General features: G+C 42.0%; 1 protein-coding gene across 2 annotated transcripts in view; it reads left to right on the top strand.

Annotated features, from left to right (window-relative positions):
• NMNAT2 (nicotinamide nucleotide adenylyltransferase 2) overlaps window positions 1-21,127 on the top strand; it is a 205,329-nt gene that overhangs the window by 142,391 nt on the left and 41,811 nt on the right. The gene's annotated exons all lie outside the window — the stretch shown is intronic.

The following is a 21,127-nucleotide window of genomic DNA, read 5'->3' as shown; positions in this document are numbered from 1 at the left end:
AACCCCAGCCGTAGCTGGCACCAAACCATAGGTTTCTGGTTCAAGGCATTTCTTCCAGCCTTCCCCTTTGGAGCTGCCGTTGGTAATAATTAGTGATTAATTAATACACGTGCATTGCTGTTGGCTTTTAAGAGGTATAGTTCTCAAAAGGAGACGCTTGAAAGCAGAAATATCTATCTTGTGAAAGGTAGATTAGGAACATAGGCAGAAAGATAAGCAGGAACACAGTATATTCTGAACATTAGTTTTCTTTTTTCCTTACTAATCAAATACCCAGTTATCCACGCCTAGGGACAGAAAATACCGCTGGTTGACCCACGTACCCAGAAGCCAGGTATCTCCCTCTCTTCCGTGGTAATTACTCAAATTGCTGTCTATTATTGTTCCTTAAGAGATGTGATCACAGGCATGCTAGAGCCTCTGTGGCTGTCCCACTTCAAAGCACAGTACTTTAATAACCTTATGAGAAATGGGGTTTTTTTTTTTTTTTTTTAACATCTTTATTGGAGTATAATTGTTTTACAATAGTGTGTTAGTTTTCCCTCTACAACAAACTAAATCAGTTATACATACACACATGCTCCCACATCTCCTCCCTCTTGCATCACCCTCTCTCCCACCCTCCCTATCCCACCCCCCCAGGCGGAGAAATGGGGTTTTGTTCTTTCCTATTCTAAAGTAGGCTCATAAATTTCTAAAATTGTCATGGTTAAATTGAACAGAGGACTGATGTGTGGGGGCGGGGTGGGGGTGGGTAGCTGGCAGTGGAGAGGGAGAAATTGAGGTGATTGTACACGTGATGCCAATTCCACCAATGAAAACTATGGGATTGGGCTTCATAGGAAAGGACCCTGGTTGGAGAAACATTGGAGAGTAGCTGTCCTGAATAATTACAAGCAAAAGCACTATTATTACTGAGCATTGTGTCACAAGTGTGTTAAACCTGTCCACTGTAGTCTTATTTAGTGACTTAGTTCATTTGATCCTCACAGCAACCTATGAAAGAGTTACCAGCATTATCTCCATTTTACAGATGAAGAAACTGAGACTTAAGAAGGTATCCAGGGACTTCCCTGGCAGTCCAGTGGTTAAGACTCGCCCTTCCATTCCAGGGGGTAAGGGGTCAATACCTGGCTGGGAAACTAAGATCCCGCATGCCCCCAGCCCCAAAAAAGAAGGTATCCAAAGTCACATTGCTGGAGAGTAGCAAAGCCAGGATTTGCACCCAGATATACCAAGAGGTCCTTGGAAAATCCTATTCTTCAGGCTCAGAATGTGAAACCATTTGTCAAACGTTCATCCTTCCTTCAACTGGAAAAGGGTGAACTTCATAAACTGTCACTAGAATGTCCTTTTTGTTGGGAAGTACACACTGATGTGTTTAGGAGCAAAGAGGCAGCTTACTATCAAATAGTTGAAAAAGTAACAACACTATGAATGTACAGAAAGCAAAAATGGTAAAGCAAATGTGGTAAGATATTAACAAATTAGGAATCTGGGTGAATGGCGTATAGAGTTCTTTGTATTATTCCTGCAATTTGTTTTAAGTCTGAGATTATTTAAAAATTGTAAAACTACCCCAAAACAACAACAAAAGCCTGTGAATAACACGCCTAGAGAAAAACGATTCTCTGTCTTTTTCTATTTTATAATACGCTTGTGAATTTCTAAATGTGTTTGGTTTTACTGGGCAGAACACCAGGACGATGATGAGGATGAGAATGGTGACGATCTGTGTGTGTATGTAGGGGCCTGAAGTCTGGGATATATCGTACCATCCTTTTACTCGGATCTGGGCAGCAGCCTGCTTCTTTCAGTTCACGTGAAAAAAGAAAAGTCGTAACTACATTTCACGGCTCTTCATCATCAGGTTATAAAGCAGTCCCTCCTGTCCTCCAGCCCGAGAGGTGGGAAGCAGGTCCTTCCAGGGAGCTTTACTAGGGACAGGCCTCTTTGTCCACTCCTGCCAAGACAGGGCAAAGAGGTTCATGTCTTGAACTTTCAAAAGAAAAACGCTTTACCAGGGGAGTGCCAAGAAACCAGTGCAATTCGTTTAGCCTGATGATTATATAATATTACTTTGAGTCTAGAAAATAGGCTGCTGAAAAATCCTTTCACTGCCGCTTGTCTGAATTATTCCCTTACAACTTTTCATGAAGAACCAATTAATTAATTAGGACTTGCAGGGAGGAAGGGTCTCTCTCCCTTGATCTCTGGCCAAGAATTCCCTATATCGCTTTCTGCTTGTTTCAAAGTCCTGAGCTCTTTAACGACAGTGCACAGACACCATTCATTCTGTCAGCTCAGGGGGATTTTTGAAACTGAGATGCAGGACTCCCTTGATGGATTCGGTTTGTAAGAGCAAAGGGAACGGAGTGGATAGAGAGGAGGAAGGCAGGTGACCTGAAGCTTGTCCCAGATCACTGTCCTTCACTCCAGTGGGGACAAGTTTCCACGTGCAGCTTCTTAGGGTGAGCAGGAATCTTAGGCCTAACCTCGCAAAACCCTCCTGGACGGCTTGGAGATCCCTTTGTCACGCAGGCATTTTGTCATAATGGTATTTGACTTGGTCATTTTTTCCAATAACAGTCCCTTGTGCTAAAAGAGGTGGAAAGGCAGACTGAAATTCCAACGCCCTTTTTTTTTTTCTCTCTTGGGACTGTAATTCTTCCACCTGTGTTAACATTAGTTTCTGCTTTATCAAGACAGAGGCCTTGTTTTGTTTATCTAGAACAGGGTTTATCAACCTTGGTACTATTGATATATTGGACCAGATAACTCTTTGTTGTAGGAGGCTGTCCTGTGCATTGCAGGACGTTTAGCAGCATCCCTGGCCTCTACCAACTAAAAGCCAGTGGTACCCTCCTTCCAACTGTGACAGCCAAAATTGTCTGCAGTCTCCTGAGAGCAAAATCAACCCTGATTGTGAACAACTGACCTAGAAACTTCCTTAAGAATAGGGGTCTTTCTGGCCTTCTTGGGAAACCACTGGGGACAGGAGAGGGACCAGAGCGAGCTGGAGGGCATTTGATTCAAGGTTGGGCTAATGGAGGGACGAGAAATAGTTGTGATTTGCTATTTGAGGCACTCTGGAAGTCTGGGTGCTGGTTCTAAAGCATTAGGACTATGTCATATTCTGCACTGCCTGTTCACACAGAGTTTTGGAAAGCAGTCTCAGGGTCAGGGCAGTTTGGGAAGCTGACCTAGAGATACTAAGATGCAGATCACCATGCCAAGGTTTTTGAATAATCAGAAATACGGCATCTTAAGAATGTTTGGGAGGGTCCATCTGAGCCCCACCTAGGTTGACTGCAGATTTACCTAATCCTAGCTGTCTCTTTTCACTCTAATTAGAACTGCCTTCTCTGTGGAAGGTCACGAAACTCATCTTCTGTATTCCAAGAACAGAGCTATGGACCGCCCGGGGTGAATTTCCGTGATTCTTCTAGTGTCCACTTTATATTTTCAAAAAAGTGCTGAGAAGGTTCATCCAAGACAAAATATTTGCTATGCTTAAAATTAGGATTAAAAAAAAAAAAAAGTCTGGTCTTCTAGGGGACACTGTAACTTTAGCTATAAAAAGGAACAGAAACCAGAGAATTACGCTTAAGCACATACAGGGTACACATAAGAGCATGAGACAGTGCAACTTGACTTGGGAATTTTATACAGGTGTTCATAATTCCTGGGGTCTCCTTTTCACTCTTGGGTTGGGGGAACAGTTCTGCTACCCATTTCATAAACTAACAATGTAATATCAGGTTGTTGAGTAAACTGCTGTATGCTGCAGGAAGAATTTGACCAGATCAAGATACGTTTCTAACAAAATAACCTGCATAATTAATCAACTCTAACAAAATTTAATTCTCCTATAATATTACTCTCCACTTAACATAGGTCTTTTTACTTTTAAAAATAATAATGCGGGCTTCCCTGGTGGCGCAGTGGTTGGGAGTCCGCCTGCCGATGCAGGGGACGCGGGTTCGTGCCCCGGTCCGGGAAGATCCCACATGCCGTGGAGCGGCTGGTCCCGTGAGCCATGGCCGCTGAGCCTGTGCTCCGCAACGGGAGAGGCCACAGCAGTGAGAGGCCCGCATACCACAAAAAACAAAAAAATAAAAAAATTAAAAAAAAAAATATCGTAGTTACCGAACACGTTGCAAGATGCAGATTAACATATCTCTGTCAGAAGAACATGACAGGAGGCCTGGCGATTGGTAGGTTCGTGACTGCTTCTAGCCTGGACCCCTGTGATGGTCACTTGCCTCCACTCTTGCTCCCCAACTATTCATTTTTCACCCAAGGCCAATTTTGAGCTTTCAGAAATGTAACTCAGATCCTTCTCCTGCCTACAGGCCCTCCAAGCGCTTAGAATAAAAAATCCCAAACGTCTTCCCTGCTTACAAGGCCCTTGCCTGTGCATCTCCCTCAAACCTCTCTGACTCCAGCACCAGCCTGGCTCTTCCGCCTCCAGGACTTTACCAGCTGCTCCCACTGATCTGCCACACGTGCCCCCCAGATCTTTGTGTGGCTGAGGCCTTGTCACTCACTTCTCTGTCCCTATGTGACTTCCGCAAAGAAGCTGGCCCACACCATACCTTCTCTGTTTCAGCGTCTTCCCTTCTCTCCTTATCATTAGCTGAATTTATTTTACACTCATAGCATCTTATTCAAATGTCACCATGCTATAGGTATTGTTCTGTTACTTGATTTTTTTCCCCCTCTAACAATGTGTCTTGGAGTTCCTCCATGTCAGGCCTTCTTCATTCTTTTTAATGGCTGCATAATATTCCTTTAAATGTATATACCATGATTTGTCTAACATCTTTCATATTGATTTCTGAGTTTTTACTATTACAAATAATGCTAAAGTGAAACATCCTTTCGAACACATCTCTGTGCACATGTGCAAGTTTTTTTCTGTAGTATAGGTTCCTGGAAGTGGAACTGCCAGGTCAGTCAGTGGTTATGCCCATTTGTCATTTTGATAGATGCTGACCTCCATATTGCTTTCCTAAAAGGCTTAATCAGGGCTTCCCAGGTGGCGCAGTGGTTGAGAGTCCACCTGCTGATGCAGGGGACGCGGGTTCGTGCCCCGGTCCGGGAGGATCCCACATGCCTCCGAACGGCTGGGCCCGTGAGCCATGGCCGCTGAGCCTGCGCGTCTGGAGCCTGTGCTCCGCAATGGGAGAGGCCATAACAGTGAGAGGCCCATGTACTGCCAAAAAAAAAAGGCTTAATCAATTTGTACTCCCACCAACAGTGTGTTAGAATGCATACCTCCCTTCATCCTCACTGACACTAATTAGTATCACTTTTTAAAATTGCCTTAAGGGATATACAACAATGGTATCTTATTTCACATCAGAATCCTAATGGCCATTTTAAGATTGTTTCCTGCTGGTGCCCCCTGGAGTCATACCTCCCAAGTCAGTTCAGGGAGAAGCAGCAAAAATCTCTGTGAGCCCTGAGAGTTTCATAAGACCAACGGAACCTTTCAGAACAGTCTCCTCCATCGCACCAGAAACCTCTGTCCCCCGTGCCAGCAGGGCTCAGTCCGTAACCTGGAGAGCAGAGGGCCAGGCTGACATTTCTTGGATGCGGCTCTCTCTCCCGTCCATCATCCGAACACACCCGGCAACTCAGCTAATGCTCTAAAGTGAGTGCAAATCCGCCCAAGTGCAGCACACCCCACCTCTGCCCTCGGTCTTGGCTTCGCTGACATGACTCAGAACACTTTGTTTGGTTTCACCCAGGGACAAGTGGAGATCAGGGTCTGGAAAGAGTCAGGGCACATCTGCTCTCCTGAGGACAGGGCAGGACGAGAGAGGTAGTGAGCGCCAAGAAAAGCATCTCACTGGGGATACCGGCAAAGCATTGCAGGTCGAAAGTAAGACTTCTCGGACTTCCTACTCCCACAGTGGCAAGCTGCATGTTTTTAGAAAGAGTTTTTGAATATTTCTTGTTATAACTTTGGCCATAAGGAAAAATCTCAGTTTTCCACCTTCCTACGTAGGGAAAAACCCAGTTCTTCCCAGCAATGGGACCCTTCCTTGTGTGTCTCCTTTACCCGTCATACAAAACCCACTTCTGGTGACCAAATGTTTGGAGGTTTTTCTCCACAACAAGCAGTTTCTGCCACACCAGCCTGGTGTCCTACAATTTATCTCAGTTCTGACACTATCTATCCAGAGATAGCATCAGATCCCACAGGCTACAGGCTCAGTCCCACAGGACTGTCCCATTCCCCCCAGACCCTAACCCTAACCCCTCACCTCGCTCCACACACATACTTCAGACACCAGTAGAAAGCTCACGTGCTTTCACCTGGGCTTCTGACCAAACTCTACGGATGCGAGGTTCTAAAAACTCCCTCCTTGGGTTAATTTGCTAGAGTGGCTCACAGAACTCAGGGAAACACTTACGTTCACCAGTTTATTAAAGGATACGATACAGATGAACAGCCAGGTGAAGAGATACACAGGGTGAGGTCTGGGAGGGTCCCGAGTGTAGGAGCTTCTGTCCCCGTGGAGCTGGGGTGTGTCACCCTCCCAGTGATATGTTCACCAGCCTGGAAGCTCTCTGAACCACCTACTACTGGGATTTTTATGGAGGCTTCCTCACGTAGGCACGATCAATTATTAATTCCATTTCCAGCCCCCTATCCCCTCTCTAGAGGATGGGGAGGGTGTGGGGATGTGGAGCCGAAAATTCCAAGCTTTTAATCATGGCTTGGTCTTCCTGGTGACTAACCTCCACCCAAGGAGTCATCTGGGAACTCATCTAGAGTCACCTCATTAAAACAAAAGACTTTCCTTGTGCTCTCATTTCTTAGGAATTTGCAAGGGTTTTAAGAGCCCTGTGTCAGGGACGGGGTCAAGAACAAATACTAGAACAATAGATGCTCCTAGTTTTCTCATCACTTAGGAAATTACAAGGGTTTTAGGAGCTCTGTGCCAGGAATTGGGGGCACAGACCAATATATATATATTCTATTATCTCACACTTTCCTCCCCAAAGGAGTTGTTAGGCTTTCCCAAGAAAGAAAAGTATGGTCAATATTTCCTGGTTGCTGGTGCTATCCTGAGCTCTTTGCACCTACTATCTAACAACCCTGTGAGCTGAATAATTTTATTATCTTCAGCTTAGAGATGAGTCAGCAGCCAGAGCAGCTGAGTAACTAACCCAAGATCACCCAGCTAGTAATGCCTGGAGCAGGATTTAAACACAGGTTCAATGACTGGGGCAGGATTTGAACCTAGAGCCTATAAAATTGTACTCCATTGCCTCCTAGGTGGGCGCAGTGTCTAAACTTAAGGAATGGCAAAGGCTTTATTTTGGGGTGTTTATAAGTTATTATACATTTCTTTACTTATAGGTTTCTTTAAAGAGGAAATTCCAAAATAACGCTGGAATTACTTTAAAACTGTGTCCTTTCTGTGACCCTGAAAGAGTCTAACACATGTACATTTTTTGTGAGCTGATTTCTTTTCTCCACTTCTGTGGGAGCTGATACTTGTTCTTTGGTTCACCTGCATGTAAAAGAAAAAGACAGCAAGATTCAGTGGTTGACTGGACACCCTGGTGGAGGCAGGGTTAGGGTGACAACTATATTGATTTACTCCCGTTGCTGTAATCAATTATCACAAACTTTTTGGCTTAGAGAAACAGACATTTATTGTCTTGTGGTCTGCAAGTCCTAAAGTCAAGGTGTGTTCTTCCTGGAAGCTCTGAGGGAGATCTGCTCCCTCTCCTTTCCCAGCTTCCAGAGGCCGCCTGCATCCCTGGTCCCAGGGCTCCTTCCTCCATCTTCAAATCTCCCTCTGATTCTGTTGTTACATCTCCTCTGAGTCTGACCCTCCTGCCTTCCCTCTGTGGTTTCATGGGACTCACCTGGATAATCTAGGAAAATCTCCCTGTCTCAAGATCCTTAATTTAAGTCACATCTGCAAAGTCCCTTTTGCTATGTTAAGGTAACGTATTTTCGGGTTCCAGGGATAAGGACGTGGACATCTTTCGGGGGCCGTTATTTAGCATAACACCAACCATCTCAGTTTGCTGGGGACTGAACGGTCTTCCTGATCATAGAACTTTTAGTGCTAAAACTAGGAAAGTTTTGGGCAAAGCTGGGCAGTCAGTTGCCCTAGCTAAGCGGGCCCTTATTTCCAGAAGGTATTTCTACTGACTCTTGGGGAAGTAGAGAGGAAAGATGAACACAAATAAGAAAGCTGTGAAGAAAACAGCGTTTTTCCAATAGCGTTCTTTAGGAGAAAAGCAACTTTTAACCTTGAAGAAATCCTACCCTGCACTACAGCCTCAGGAGGACCACATCCTTACAAAAAAGGAAACTTCTTGGCCTCATGTTCTCCACTTGTTTTACTTAATAAAGGCAAAGCTATTTCCTCAATAAATCCTACTGCAAAGGCTGAATTATCCCTAAATAAGAAGCCATTCAAAAAAGGTTAATGGTTAATAAAGTGTGGAGTAACAGACTTGTAGTTAAAAATAGAGCCTGATTCCATGCAAATGACAGACTCGTCTCCTTAATGTGAAGCTACGGTGGGTTTTCTACATCATGTGTCCTCCTCCTGCCTTTATTCCTTCCCCCTCACCTTCCACTCTAGCCACGCCTCCCTCCCCAATCCACCCACCCACCCAGTTATATTTAGTATTATAGTCTGCGGGATTCTGAAATAATTCTCTCATGTGTTTGTGAGTCTCACTGAAGGGTTCATGTATATATTTAGCTTTCTATTTCTGAGGCAATAAATAGAAAAAAGCTTTTCAACAGTGGGTGAATTCCAAGAAGCTTGTAGCCTGGTTTGAAAGGGGTGACTGCTGGAGATCGGGGGAGGGTGGGGGGGTGGAGGGGGCGCTTTTCAAGTGGAACGGATTTGAATGGAGACTTCTGGGGTGGCACATGGCAGCTGGGACGTATGAGAGGTTCACCCCAGCACGGTCTGTCAGAAGTGAGAGTTGAGGAAATGAGAGTCATAAATCATTTCCCAGCTGTGAAGACAAAGGGACTCCAGTCCTCCCAAGCTAGAGGTAGTGGAGCAAATAAGATCGGCGGTAATGAGGGAGTGACTGTGCCACTCTGTTTCTCCCTGACAACCAGTTCAAGGCTGCAAAAGCCAGACAAATGGTTAAAAATCCAGGAACTAGAGGAAAGCCAAGCCTGCAAGGGATTCTGGGAAGCACTGATTACTTTCCCGGGTCAGTTCAGACAGCCTGAGGCATGCGCAGTGGGGGTGGTGGGGGGGGTGGGGCAGCTGGTGAGAGTTGACAGATGGTCAATAGGAGACTGGATTGTGTGTCCAGGGGAGCTTCTCAAGGTTTTCAGGGCTGCTCTGCACATGACTGTGTTCAGGGAGCTCAGCCTGATTCCCACGTGCATCCAAGCTCAGACCACCTCTTCTGCTGGTCAGCCGCTAAGCCACAGACACTGGGCAGAAGAATGCACCGGATCTGGGCACGCTATCATCTCCTCGGGAAACGTAGCTTCCATCACGCGCCTTCCCGAGTCAGAGAGGCGGGACTAAGATGCTGTCTTTCACTGTGGAGAAAAATCTGTGCTCTCATGACCTCAAGGGGCTTCATATTTCATTGCTTCTCCTAGAGTTGCAGGTAAAGGGTATGAGGAAGGGGAGAGGCCACTGGGTGAATCCAGTGAGGGGTGAATGCACATCCTCTCCCCCAGTTCCGCTGAGGCACGATGGCATGCGCTTGTAGATGGCTAGCAAGGGCAGGGCCGATTCACGCAGAGCTCATCCGCTAACTGCCCCCTGGGGTAAGTCCGTAAATCCCTTGGTGGGGGGAGTAAGCCTGCTGCACTTATTTTAGGGGGCTCTTAGCCCACTCAGCTAATGGTGTCCAAGGGGTGGCATGGTGGGCTCCCATTGTCCCACCCATGGATCGACGTCAGAGAAAATACCACCCTTTCATACTCATTTCAGACTCAAGTAGGAATCTCACTTGACGACTGTCTTACGCCTTAGACTGGACAACTCAGAGAGGCTGGTATGATTGACTGTTTCACCCAGCCAGAGGCATGTGATCATCCGGCTCCCTGCTTCCCAAAAGGATTGAGACTGGAGGATTATGGGACTAGAGGAAGACCCAGAAAGATGCTCAAGTTGTTTGGGGGGCACCCTCAGTGACAGTGGCTGAAAATGGGATCATTGCTTTTCAAAGAAGCCAAGCCATAGAGCCTGGAGACTCCACTCATGACTCAGTTCATCTACTCACATCGCCTCGTCCCCCTGGAATGAGTGTCTTTCTTCCGCTTCAAAATGTAGGCTTTGCTATGATTTAGGTGTGGCAAGGCCAACAGATCAGAAGATGATTGCCATTGAAAAGATACGTATACTCACAGATCCCCAAGAGCTGAGGACGTGACAGGTTTCAGGGGTGGGGGGGGGGCGCTACATGGAGAAGCACCAGGGCCAATCAGGAGGCAGAGAGATGGGGTGAGACAAGGGTAAGAGCCTTTATTGTGTTTTCTGTAGGAAGGAAGTAGGGGAGGCAGGGTAAGCAGGCTTAGGATTGGCGAGTGTGAATGATTTCAACAGGCTCTGTGACGTAGGAGCTGTCTCTAGCACTCTGGTACCTGGCTCTGGGGTGATTAGGGCAGGGGAATAGTGGCCCTGAGTGTGACGGCCAAATGAACGAGGTGGTACGGGAAGGGTGCATTCTAGAGTGAGTTGTTTTCCATCTCTAGGATAAGTTGTTTACTATCTCTAGGAATTGACAAACTCTTGGAGGGTGGCCCTTCCAGGGTCAGCAAGGGCCCAGATGTTAAAGCATCAGAAAACAGAGAATAAAATGACAGAGTGAATATACCTTCCTCTTCTCTGCTGTCAGGACCCAGCTCAAGTCTCATCTGTTCTAGGAAAGCTTCCCAGGCCACCCCATTCCACTGGGATTGCACCCTCCCCTGAAGTCCTGTAGCACTTAAGGTCTCTGCTGTTCATTTTTGTATTGATTAAGCAGAGGATGCCGTGTCCTTGCATTGAAAAGCTAAGCTCCCTAGAGATAGGGATTGTGTCTTTTACTTCTCTGTGTCCCCCACAGCACCTGGCAGAGAGCATTGAACATAAAAAACACTCATTAAATTTTTGTTAGGGAATGCCCGAGGTTCAGTTTGCTAGGCCACAAGGATGGTTTCCTTAAAAATAATTTTTTTTTTTTAGCCCCTGAGCAGGAATAACTCTGCCTAGAGGGACTCACAGTTTGGTTTCTTCCTTTATTAGCAAGTGCTTTCTGAGATTTAGCATGTTAACAAATCCAGACTGCCTTTGTGAAATTCACAAACAAGGAAAATGCAGGCAGCTCCAGCTGTGAATACAACTCGGAAAGGGTCATTTCTAATTGCAGCTGAAAAGGAAAAATCAAGTTAGTATTGATGTCCTGACCACAGTGTTTCCTGCATTAACTTCCTGCAAGAGGAGAGTAGATTACGCATCAGCCGGGTTCACTGAGTAGCCAGGAGGCAGACGAGACATGTCTGTCTCATGTCTCATGAATTATTATTAATGGACAAATCACCTGTGTTGTGTCTATCCTCGGCTGGTGGGTCCAGCACAACCTGTCAGGAAGGTAGATTTACCTGGTTCCAAGTGGCCTGGAATGAGTTGTGAGACACGGTGGATCCTTGGGTACCAAGGACAGGACAGGACAATGCCACTGGGAGCCTCGGGCTCCTCCTCTGTGAGACTAAGAGCAAGGAAAGTAGACCAAATGGAAGGTGGGTCAGACCCGAGTGTAAAATGTGAGCGTGATTTGGCTCTGTCCCTGGGACAGAGCTGACGGACAACAACAGACCACAACTAGGGAAGCTTGGCATGAAATTAAATTCCAGGGCCCTAGCTATGGCTTTGCCAGTGGGTTACCTGCCAGTGTGGAGAAATGCCCTTGTCATGCAAAGTGGTGGTAGTGGTGGAGTCGAAGAGGGAGGAGAACTTTTGTGGGTACCCTACCATTGCAGGGGCTGCCCCACCTGTCTGTAATCCCTTGCTATTCAAAATATAGACTACACACCGGCAGCACTGGTCTCATTTGGGAGCTTATTAGAAATGCTGCATCTCAGGCAGGGCCAGGAGTAGGGTGAGGCCAAGAGGGATGGCCCCCTCCAGTGCAAAATGTAAGGGGGCACCCCCACACTCAGTAATCAAAATAAATAATATTTTAAAATATCAAAATTAATGCAAAAACCCACGATGAAGAAAATATCATAATTTTAAATGAAGACAGGATCTGACCCTGCACTTGAATGATCCTGCCCCTCTCACCTCACCCTAATCAAGGCCCTGATCTCAGGCCCCATCAGACCCTTGGAATCAGAATCTACATCCTAAAAAGATCCCCAGAGGATTCACATGGACATCAGCTTGAGAAGCACTGCTTTCAATGACACCTCCCGGCCTTAACAACCCAAAATCTTGGACTCCAGATAGTAACAAAACTGTAAAGGGACGAGGAGAGATAAATTTCCAGAAGCATCTAACCCCCGAGTTTTCTAGCCATTTGCTTGGATTTGCACACTGCCACCTTAAAATTATACATTGTTTCGTGGTTTAGTGTGAATTCTTTAAAAACATTTTCTTTTGAAACAAATATAGATTCATAGGAAGTTGCAAAGATAGTACTGAGAGATCCCATGTGCCCTTCACCCAGTTTCCTGAGATGCTTACATCTTATGTAACTACAGTACAATATTAAAATGAGGAAACTGACATTGGTATAAAGTGTATGTGTAGTTATATGTGACTTTATCACATGTGTAGCTTCATGTAACCAACGCAATTAATATACGAAACGAGTCCACCACCACAAAGATCTCCTTAGAGCTACAGCTTTAGAGTCACTCCCACTTCACTTTCTTGTGCCCCCATCCCTAACCTTTGGCAACCACTAATCTGTATAATTTCTGAGAATGTTATATAAATGGAATCATACAGTATACAACCTTTTGAGATTGGCTTTTTTTCACTCAGTGTGATGAACTGGTGATCTATCTCAATTGTTGCATTTATCATTTTTCCTTTTTGTTTGTTCCAAATCAGTTTGTTCCTTTTTTGTTGCTAAGTAGCATTCCATGGTATGGATGTACCACAGTCTAGCCATTTAGCTATTGTAGGCCATTTTATTTGTTTGCTGTATTTGGTTGTTACAAATAAAGCTAATATGAGCGATCATGTACAGGTTTTTATGTAGACATGGTTTGATTTCTTTGGGATAAATACCCAGGAATGCAATTGCTGAGTAATATGGTAAATGTATGCTTAGTTTTTTAAGAAACTGCCAAACTAGTTTTCAGAGTAGCTTGCCATTTCACATTTCCACCAGCAATGTACAAGAAACCCAGTTTCTCTACATCCTTGACAGCACTTGGCATTGTCATTCTTTTTTCTTATAGCCATTCTATTAGTGAATAGGTATATCTCCTCATGGTCTTAATTTACATTTCCTCATGCTTAGGGGTACTGAACATCATTTCATGTGTTTATTTGCCATCCATCTGTCCTCTTCATGTCTTTCCACATCTTTTGCCCATTTTCTAATTGGATTGTTAGTTTTTAAACTATTAAGTTTTGAGGGTCCTTTCTATGATCTAAATATGAATCCTAAGACATGTGGATTGCAAATATTTTCTCCCAGTTTATAAATTGTTTTTTAAATCCTCTTAATAGGGTCTTTTGTAGAAAAAAAAAGTTGTTTATTAAAGTCCAATTTATTGCTTTTTTTTAAAAATTTCTTTTATACATCCTGTTTTTGGTGTCATGTCTTAAGAGTCTTCACCAAGCCCTGGACCCAAAGGTTTTCTCCCATATTTTCATCTAAAAGTTTTATAGTTTTACATATTACATAATTTAAATCTATGATTCATTTTGAATTAACTTTTGTATAGAGTGTTTTTATTTTTATTTTGTTTTTGGTCTATGGCTGTCCAGTTGCTCCAGCACCATTTATTGAAAAGACTATCCTTCCTCCATTGAATTGTTTTTGCACCTTTGTCAAAATTCAGTTGGCCATCCTTGTATGGGGCTGTTTCTGGACTCTGTTCTATTTCATTGATCTATGTGTCTACCTCTCTGCCAATACCTCACACTCTTGATTACTATAGTTGTGTAATAAGGTTTAAAATTTAGACAGATCAATTTTCCCACTTTATTCCTCTTTTAAAAAAAAGATATTAACTATTACAGCTCCTTTACCTTTCCATATAAATTTTAGAATTATTTTGTCTTCATTTATGCAAAAAAGAAATCTTGCTGAGATTTTGATAGAAAGTGCATTAAATTTATATATCAATTTGGGAAGAATTAATATCTTTGCTATGTTGAGTCCTTTAATCCATAAACACAGTATGTCTCAACATTTTGTTAGATCTTCTTTGATTCTTTCATCAGCATTTTGTAGTTTTTAGCATATAAGTTCTGTATAAGTTTTACTATATTTATTCCTAAGTATTTTATTTTTTGAAAGGTTATAAGTCATCTTGTATTTTGAATTTCAGTTTCCATGTGTTTTTTTGCTAGCATATAGAAATACAATTGATTTTCTTATGTTGATCTTATATCTTATGATCTTACTGAACTCACTTATTAGTTCTTGGACTTTCCTTGTAGATTTCTTGGGATTTCTAAGTAGACTTTCATGCCATATGCAACAGAGATAGGTTTTTTTTTTTTTTCTTTTTGATCTCTTTGTCTTTGACTTCTTTTTCTTGCTCTGCTGAGCTAGCTAGAACTTCCGGTACCGTGTTGAATAGCAGTGGTAAGCAGCTGTCCTTGCCTTGTTCCTGTTTTCAGGGAGAAAGCATTCAGTCTTTCATCATTAAGTATGATGTTTGCTGTAGGTTTTTTTTTTATTTTTGCGGTATGCGGGCCTCTCACTGTTGTGGCCTCTCCCGTTGCGGAGCACAGGCTTCGGACGCGCAGGCTCAGCGGCCATGGCTCACTGGCCCAGCCGCTCCGCAGCACATGGGATCTTCCCGGACTGGGGCACGAACCCGCATCCCCTGCATTGGCAGGCAGACTCTCAACCACTGCTCCACCAGGGAAGCCCTGCTGTAGGTTTTTATGGATGTTCTTTATCATGTTGAAGAAGTTCCCTTCTGTTCCTACTTCTCTGAGTTTTTATCATGAATGAATGTTGAATTTTGTCAACTGCTTTTTCTGCATCAATTGATATAATTATGTGATTTTTCTTCTTTAGCCTGTTAATGTGGTGAATTACACTGAATGATTTTTCAAATATTGAAACACCTTCCATCACTGGATTACATGCCACTTGGTCATGGTGTATAATTCTTTCTCTATATAGCCGGATTCTATTTGCTAATACTTTGCTAATGATTTTTGCATGTTTTGTACTCTGCCCGGTTTTGATGTCAGAGCAATAGTGGCTTCATAAAATGAATTGGAAAGGGTTCCTTTCTTTTCTATTTTTTAGAAGAGACTCTAGAATTTTTTTTAAGTTTCAGTTTTATTAAGGTATAATTGACATATACAGTTTTAAGATAAAGTGTACATCATGTTGACTTAAGTATACATTGTCAAAGGATTCCTCTCATGTAGTTAATTAACACATCCGTCACCTCACGTATTTACATTTTTTTGGTGAGAACACTTAAGTTCTGCTCTCTTAGCAAATTTAAATTAGATAATACAGTGTTATTGCAATACTGTGATTTATAAGAAATATAGATGTGGTCATTCAGATGTCCACATATACGTTTCTGATGTATATTTGGTCTTTGTGCACAGTTTCTGACTCACAGCTCCCAAAACCCTTGGAATTTCCTGAGCGATAAGAACAATGGAGGCATCTTTTCTTATAATACTTGGTCTCTTGCCTCAGTTCCTTTCCACCACAACTAGGCTAATGTTGATGAGGTGACTTTTGGAAAGCAACTAAGAGAAGAAGGTAGGAACTTTCAACACCACCCTCTGATTTCTGGGGAAGAGGTGAGGGTGGAGGTTGAATCAATCACCAGTGGCCAATGATTTAATCAATCATGCCTAGATAATGAATCCTACATTAAAAACCCGAAAAGCAAGGGTTTTGAAGATCTTCTAGGTTGGGGAACCAGAATGCTTCCACATACCACCGTGCTATGCCCCAAATTCCATGAGACCCCAAATTCCACAAGTACAGAGTCTCCTTTGTTCTGGACCCCACCATATGTATCTCTTCTTCTGGCTGTTGATTTGTATCCTTTAATACCCTTTGTAATAAATTGATAATCTAGTAAGTAAACAGGTTTCCTGAGTTCTGTGAGTTGCTCTAGTAAGTTATTCAAATAAAGAAGGTGGTCGTGGGAGCCTCTGATTTATAGCCAGTTGGTCAGAAATACAGGTAACAACCTGGACTTGTGACTGGCATATGAAGTCCAAGGAGTGGGTCATGGGAAACTCCAGTTTGTAGCCTCTTGGTCAGTCAGAAGCACAGTAACAACCTGAGCTTGAAATTTGTCATCTGAAGGGGAAGAGGCAGTCTTGTAGGACTGAGCCCTTAATCTATGGGATCCAACACTCTCTCCAAGTAGATGAGTCAGAATTGGGATGAATTGTAGGACACCCCACTGGTGTCCAAGAATTGCCTGGTGGTATGGGACACACACACACACACACACACACACACACATTGGAATTGGGTGTTAGAATCATTTTACTTATCAATCAATTATAGTCACCATGTTTTACATTAGATCCTTCTGTGGCATTGGTTTTAATTCTTCTTTAAATGTTTGGTGGAATTCTCCAGGAAAATCATGTGGGCATTATGCATTTTTATATTCAGAATTTGACTTGATCCTCATAACAACCTTGGAAAGAAAGCACTTAACAGATATGGAAACTTAACGCTCAGAGAAATTAAGTGACTTACCCAAGATCCAGAAGTCTTATGATCCCAAGTTCAGTGCTGTTTCCACAGTACCACAGTTCCTGAGTTAGATATCACTAGGGTAGACTTTTCAAGCATTTAGAATCTCTATGGGAAACAAAGAAAGAGTAATTGTATCTGCTCCTTGGCCACTTATGTTTAGCTGGGTACCAGTTTCTTTCTTTTTTTTTTTTTAATAGATCTTTATTGGGGTATAATTGCTTCATAATACTGTGTTAGTTTCTGTTGGACAACAAAGTGAATCGGCCATATGCATACATATATCCCCACATCCCCTCCCTCTTCAGCCTCCCTCCCACCCTCCCTATCCCACATCTCCAGGTCATCACAAAACACCGAGTTGATCTCCCTGTGCTATGCTGCTGCTTCCCACTAGCTATCTATTTTACATTTGGTTGTGTATATATGTCCATGCCACTCTCTCACTTCGTCCCAGCTTACCCTTCCCCCTCCCTGTATCCTCAAGTCCATTCTCTATGTCTACGTCTTTATTCCTGCCCTGCCACTAGGTTCATAGGTACCATTTTTTTTTTAGGATTCCATATATATGTGTTAACATATGGTATTTGTTTTTCTCTTTCTGACTTACTTCAGACTCTAGGTCCATTCACCTCACTACAAATAACTCTAGGTCCATCCACCTCACTGCAAATAACTCAATTTCGTTTCTTTTTATGGCTGAGTAATATTCCATTGTATATATGTGCCACATCTTCTTTATCCATTCATCTGTCGATGGACATTTAGGTTGCTTCCATGTCCTGGCTATTGTAAATAGAGCTGCAATGAACATTGTGGTACATGTTTCTTTTTGAATTATGGTTTTCTCAGGGCATATGCCCAGTAGTGGGATTGCTGGGTCATATGATAGTTCTATTTTTAGATTTTAAGGAACCTCCATACTGTTCTCCATAGTGGTTATATCAATTTACATTCCCACCAACAGTGCAGGAGGGTTCCTTTTTCTCCACACCCTTTCCAGCACTTATTGTTTCTAGATTTTTTGATAATGGCCGTTCTGACCAGCATGAGATAATATCTCATTGTAGTTTTGATTTCCATTTCTCTAATAATTAGTGATGCTGAGCATCTTTTCATGTGCCTCTTGGCCATCTGTATGTCTTTGGTGATATGTCTATTTAGGTCTTCCACCCATTTTTTAGTTGAATTGTTTGTTTTTCTGATATTGAGCTCCATGAGCTGTTTGTATATTTTGGAGATTAATCCTTTGTCCACTGTTTCATTTGCAAATACTTTCTCCCATTGTCTTTTCATCTTATTTATGGTTTCCTTTGCTGTGCAAAAGCTTTGAAGTTTAATTAGGTCCTATTTGTTTATTTTTGGTTTTATTTCTGTTACTCTAGGAGGTGGGTCAAAAAAGATCTTGCTGTGGTTTATGTCAAAGAGTGCTTTTCCTATGTTTTCCTCTAAGAGCCTTATACTGTCTGGTCTTACATTTAGGTCTTTAATCCATTTGGAGTTTATCTTTGTGTATGGTGTTATGTAGTGTTCTAATTTCATTCTTTTACATGTAGCTCTCCAGTTTTCCCAGCACGACTCATTGAAGAGGTCTGTCTTTTCTCCATTGTATGCTCTTGCCTCCTTTGTCGTAAATTAGGTGCTTATATGTGCATGGATTTATCTCTGCGCTTTCTATCCTGTATCATTGATTTATATTTCTGTTTTTGTGCCAGTACCATACTGTCTTGATTACTGTAGCTTGGTAGTATAGATTGAAGTCAGGGATCCTGATACCTCCGGCTCCGTTTTTCTTTCTCAAGATTGCTTTGACTATTCAGGGTCTTTTGTGTTTCCATACGAATTGTAAAATTTTTTGTTCTAATTCTGTGAAGAATGCCACTGGTAATTTGATAGGGATTGCATTGAATCTGTAGATTGCTTTGGGCAGTATAGTCATTTTCACAATATTGATTCTTCCAATCCAAGAACATGGTATATTTCTGCATCTGTTTATGTCATCTTTGATTTCTTCCATCAGTGTTTTTTAGTTTTCTGAGTACAAGTCTTTCACCTCCTTAGGTAGATTTATTCCTAGGTATTTTATTCTTTTTGTTGCAATGGTAAATGGGATTGTTTCCTTAATTTCTCTTTCTGATTTTTCATTGTTAGTGTATAGGAATGCCAGAGATTTCTGTGCATTAATTTTGTGTCCTGCAACCTTACCAAATTCATTGATTAGTTGTTGTAGTTTTCTGGTGACATATTCAGGATTTTCTATGTATAGTATCATGTCACTGCAAACAGTGACAGTTTTACTCCTTCTTTTCCAATTTGTATTCGTTTTATTTCTTTTTCTTCTCTGATTGCTGTGGCTAGGACTTCCAATACCATGTTGAATAAGAGTAGCGAGAGTGGACATCCTTGTCTTGTTCCTGATCTTAGTGGAAATGTTTTCAGGTTTTCACCATTGAGTATGATGCTTGCTGTGGGTTTGTCATATATGGCCTTTATTATATTGAGGTAGGTTCCCTCTATGCCCATTTTCTGGAGAGTTTTTATCATAAATGGGTGTTGAATTTTGTCAAAAGCATTTTCTGCCTCTATTGAGATAATCATATGGTTTTTATTCTTCAGTTTGTTAATATGGTGTATCACATTGATTGATTTGTGTATATTGAAGAATCCTTGTATCCCTGGGATAAATCCCACTTGATCATGGTGTATGATCCCTCTAATATGTTGTTGGATTCTGTTTGCTAGTATTTTGTTCAGGATTTTGCATCTATGTTCATCAGTGATATTGGTCTATAGTTTTCTTTTATTATGATATCTTTTTCTGGTTTTGGTATCAGGGTGATGGTGGCTTTGTAGAATGAATTTGGGAGTGTTCCTCCCTCTGCAATTTTTTGGAAGAGTGTGAGAAGGATCAGTGTTAGCTCTTCTCTAAATGTTTGATAGAATTCACCTGTGAAGCCATCTGGTCCTGAACTTTTGTTTGTTAGAAGATTTTAAATTATGGTTTCAATTTCATTATTTATGATAGGTCTGTTTACATTTTCTAATCATTCCTGGTTCAGTCTTGGAAAATTGTACCTTGCCAAGAATTTGTCCATTTTTTTGTGGTTGTCCATTTTATTGGCATATAGTTGTTTGTAGTAGTCTCTTATAATCCTTTGTATTTCTGTGGTGTCAGTTGTGATTTCTCCCTTTTCATTTCTAATTATATTGATTTGCATCCTCTCCCTTTTTTTCTTGATGAGTCTGGCTAAGGGTTTATCAATTTTGTTTATCTTCTCAAAGAACCAGCTTTTAGTTTTATTGATCTTTGCTATTGTTTTCTTCGTTTCTATTTCATTTATTTCTGCTCTGATCTTTATGATTTCTTTCCTTCTACTGACTTTGGGTTTTCTTTGTTCTTCTTTCTCTAGTTGTTTTAGGTGTAGGGTTAAATGGTTTATTTGATATTTTTCTTTTTTCTTGAGGTGCAATTGAATTGCTGTAAATGTCCCTCTTCCTTAGAACTGCTTTTGCTGTGTTCCAGAGGTTTTGGGTCATCATGTTTTCATTGTCATTTTTTTCTATTTATTTTTTAATTTCTTCTTTGATTTCTTCAGTGATCTCTTGGTTATTTAGGAGTGCACTGTTTAGCCTCCATGTCTTTGTGTTTTTTACAGTTTTCTTCCTGTAATTGATTTCCAATCTCATAGTGTCGTGGTCAGAAAAGATGCTTGATGTGATTTCAATTTTCTTAAATTTTCTGAGGCTTGCTTTGTGACCCAAGCTGTGATCTATTCTGGAGAATGTTCCATGTGCACTTGAGAAGAAAGTGTATTCTGCCACTTTTGGTTGGAATGTTCTATAAATATCAATTATATCTATCGGGTCTACTGTGTCAATTAAAGCTTGTGTTTCCGTATTTATTTTCTATCTGGATGTAAGTGGGATGTTAAAGTCCCCCACTATCATTGTGTTACTGTCGATTTCCCCTTCCATGGTTGTTAGCCTCTGCCTTATGTATTGAGGTGCTACCTTGTTGGGTGCATAAACATTTATAATTGTTATATCTTCTTCTTGGATTGATCCTTTGATCATTATGTAGTGTCCTTCCTTATATCTTATAACAGTCTTTATTTTAAAGTCTATTTTATCTGATATGAGTATTGCTACTCCAGCTTTCTTTTGATTTCCATTTGCATCGAATATCTTTTTCCACCCCTTCACTTTCAGTGTGTATGTGTCCTCTCCTGTGTATGTG

The sequence above is a fragment of the Kogia breviceps genome, chromosome 1 (assembly GCF_026419965.1).
Source record: "Kogia breviceps isolate mKogBre1 chromosome 1, mKogBre1 haplotype 1, whole genome shotgun sequence".
Classification (NCBI taxonomy): Eukaryota; Metazoa; Chordata; class Mammalia; order Artiodactyla; family Physeteridae; genus Kogia; species Kogia breviceps.
Note: the sequence above shows the minus strand (reverse complement) of the source record. Positions and strands in the feature narration are given on the sequence as shown.